The sequence below is a fragment of the Sciurus vulgaris genome (genome assembly GCF_902686455.1).
Source record: "Sciurus vulgaris genome assembly, chromosome: 10".
NCBI lineage: Eukaryota > Metazoa > Chordata > Mammalia > Rodentia > Sciuridae > Sciurus > Sciurus vulgaris.
In genome coordinates, this window is record NC_136470.1 from 18,850,084 (window position 1) to 18,853,990 (window position 3,907).

General features: G+C 38.4%; 1 pseudogene across 1 annotated transcript; it reads left to right on the plus strand.

Moving 5' to 3' along the window:
- Positions 1–1,504: 1,504 nt before the first annotated feature.
- Positions 1,505–2,381, plus strand: LOC306670370 (olfactory receptor 52B2-like; annotated as a pseudogene). The gene has a single exon. The product of its transcript is annotated as an olfactory receptor 52B2-like (transcript).
- The last annotated feature ends 1,526 nt before the right edge of the window (positions 2,382–3,907 follow it).

A 3,907-nucleotide genomic window follows, 5' to 3' on the forward strand; every position in this document is an offset into this window, starting at 1 on the left:
ACACCAAATACACAAAATCACAACAGATCCACACCAAGCCACATTATAAAGAAAATGCCTAACATTCAAAATAAAGATAGGATTTTGAAGGCCATAAGAGAAAAGCATCAGATTACATATAGGGAGAAACCAATACGGATATCAGCAGACTTCTCAACCCAGACTCTAAAAGGCAGGAGGGCCTGGAACAACGTATTTCAAGCTCTGAAAGAACATGGTTGCCAACCAAGAATCCTATACCAGCAAAACTTACCTTCAGATTTGAAGATGAAATAAAATCCTTCCATGATAAACAAAAGTTAAAAGAATTTACAAATAGAAAGCCTGCACTACAGAATGTTCTCAACAAAATATTCCATGAGGAGGAAATGAAAAACAACAATGGAGGTCAGCAAAGGGAGGAACTACCTCAGAGAAAAACCACTCAAAAGAGAAACCAAGCCAACTTAAAAACCAAAAATAATCCCAAATGACTGGGAATACAAATCATTTCTCAATAATAACCCTGAATGGCCTAAACTCATCAATCAAAAGACATAGACTGGCAGAATGGATTAAAAAGAAAGACCCAACAATATGCTGCCTGCAAGAGACTCATCTCATAAAAAAGGACGTCCACAGACTAAAGGTGAAAGGATGGGAAGAAACCTACCACGCACATGGACTCAGTAAAAAAGTGGGGGTTTCCATCCTTATATCAGATAAAGTGGACTTCAAGCCAAACTTGGTCAGAAGGGATAAAGAAGGACATTTCATACTGCTTAAGGGAACCATAAATCAGGAAGACATAATGATAGTAAATATTTATGTCCCAAGCAATGGTGCATCCCTGTACATCAAACAAATCCTTCTCAATTTCAGGAATCACACAGACCACAACACAATAATTCTGGGTGACTTTAGTGCACCGCTGTCACCACTAGATAGATCTTCCAAAAAAAAACCAAACAAAGAAACCATAGAACTCAATAACACAATCAATAACCTAGACTTAATAGACATATATAGAATATTCCATCCATCAACGAGCAGATTCACTTTCTTCTCAGCAGCACATGGAACCTTCTCAAAAATAGACCAAATGTTATGCCACAAAGCAGCCCTTAGGAAATGTAAAAAAAGTAGAGATACTGCCTTGTGTTCTATCAGATCATAATGGACTGAGAATAGAAATCAATGACAAAATAAAAAGCAGAAATTACTCCAACACCTGGAGACTAAATAATATGCTATTGAATGAAACATGGATAACAGAATACATCAGGGAGGAGATAAAAAATTCTTAGAGGTCAGTGAGAATGACGGGGGCTGGGGAGATAGCTCAGCTGGTAGAGTGCCTGCCTCGCAAGCACGAGGCCCTGAGTTCGATCCCCGCTACAGCAAAAATAAATAAATAAATAAATAAATAAATGAGAACGACGATACAACATATCAAAATCTCTGGGACCCCATGAAAGTGGTACTAAGAGGAAAATTCATTGCATGGAGCGCATTCCAGAAAAGAATGAAAAGAGCCCTCATTGTTGTCCTGAGTGAACGGACCCCCCACAAACCCATGTGTGTCTTCCTATCCATGCTGGCTGGCACTAACCTCCTGCTGTCCACCACCACTGTGCCCAAGTCCCGGGCTATCTTTTGGTTTCATACTGGGGAGATAGCCTTTGATGCCTGCCTTACTCAGCTGTTTTTCATCCATGTTGCCTTTGTGGCTGAATCAGGAATCCTACTGGCTATGGCATTTGCTTGCTCTGTGGCCATTTGTACTCCTTTGAGATATACAGCCATCTTAACTCCTATGGCAATTGGAAAAATGATGCTGCCATCTGGGGACGGAGCATTGGGACCATTTTTCCTATAATATTCCTACTGAAGAGGATGCCATACTGTCAGACTAATATTTTCCTCACTCATACTGTGAACACATGGGAATAGCCCGATTGGCCTGTGCTGACATCACTGTTAATGTTTGGTATGGTTTTTCAGTGCCAATGGCATCAGTTTTGGTAGATGCTTTGCTCATTGGTGTTTCCTACACATTGATCCTGCAAACTCTGTTTAAACTTCCTTCCCAGGATGCCCCACACAAGGCTTTCAGTATCTGTGGTTCTCACTTTGGAGTTATTCTCCTCTTCCTTATCCCATCGTTTTTCAGTTTCCTCACCCACCGCTTTGGCAAGAATATCCCCCACCACGCTCACATTCTTCTGGCAAATCTCTATGTGCTAGTTCCTCCTATGCTTAACCCCATGATCTATGGAGCGAAGACCAAGCAAATCCGGGACTGTATGGCTCACATGTTATCTATTGTGGGGAAAAGAGTTAGCTCATTGTTCCTTCAAGGTTTTCTTTCATCAGTAGAAGTAAAGAGAACTTTCCAATGAGTAGCCAAGTTTAGGTACAGTAACATTTTGTAGAAGAAAGCAAATCATCTTTGGAATAAAATATATCTGTATTTGAAAAAAAAAAAAAAAAGAATATACAAGGGGGCAAATTGGTGCAGCCACTCTGGAAAGCAGTATGGTGATTCCTCAAAAAACTTGGAATGGACCCACTATTTGACCCAGTTATCCCACTCCTTGGTTTATACCCAAAGGACTTAAAATCAGCATACTACAGTAACGCAGCCACATCAATGTTCATAGCAGCTCAATTCACAATAGCTAGATTGTGGAACCAACTAGATGACCTTCAACAGATGAATGGATAAAGAAACTGTGGTATACATATATATATATAATGGAATATTATCAGCCATAAAAAAGAATAAAATTATGACATTTGCAGGTAAACGGATGAAGTTGGAGGATATCATGCTACGTGAAATAAGTCAATCCCCAAAACCAAAGGCTGAATGATTTCTCTAATAAGTGGATGAGATAAGGGGTGGGACCAGGGGAGTAAGAAGAATGGAGGAACTTTGGATTATGTAGAGGGAAATGAGGGGGGAGAGGAAGGGAGAGGGAAAGATAGTGGAATGAGATGGACATCTTTACCCTCTGTATATGTATGATTACATGAATAACATGAATCTACATCATGTACAGCCACAAAAATGAAAAATTGTACCCCATTTGTGTACAATGAATCAAATTCAGTCTGTAAAAACAAAATTAGAAAAAAAAGGATATACAATGAGGAAAGAATGGTTTCTTCAATAAACGGTGTTGGGAAAATAACCTTGTATTCTTGGGATAAACTCCACTTTCTCTTTGTATTGTACTTTTTATATACTATTTGGTCCTATTTGCTAATTTTTAAAAAGAACTTCTATATCTATGTTCATGAAAGATACTGACCTCACTTTTTTTTCTTGAATGTATCATCATTATTATGTCATCTTTGTAAAATGAGCCTAAAGTTCCTTTTTCCCTAATCTCTGAAAGAGTGTGTGAGTTTGATACTATTTCTTCCTTAAGAAATTCTTGGTAAGAATTCTTTGAGCCCTGGAGTTTTGTGAGAAGGTTTTAAATTATGGATTAAGTTTATTTAATCTCAACCTCATCACATTAAAAAAATGACCTTTCTGTTATGATTGCACAGTGTATATTTACATTTTTATTCATTTCTTAAAAAAAAACTTTTGTGTATCTTTTTATATATTCAAAACCACACATGTATATTTGAACCCAACTTTTACCATGTGTCTGAGTGGCCTGCAAAGAGCTAAAGAAACCCTGCTGAAGAAGAGGAACATTTTCTCAGAATGCCCAAGTAGCTTAATTAATTCAGCTAACATTTATGGTCCTCCTAGAGAGAAGTTAGGGAATCACAGAGAAGTTAGCATTTGTATTTGACCTTGAAGGACAAATTAGGATTTCACTAGAGAAGGGAATCAGGATTTGGCAAAAGGCTAGGTGTGGTACGTTACATGCCGAAGCATGGTGGTGGGGAAATGCAAGATGTGTGG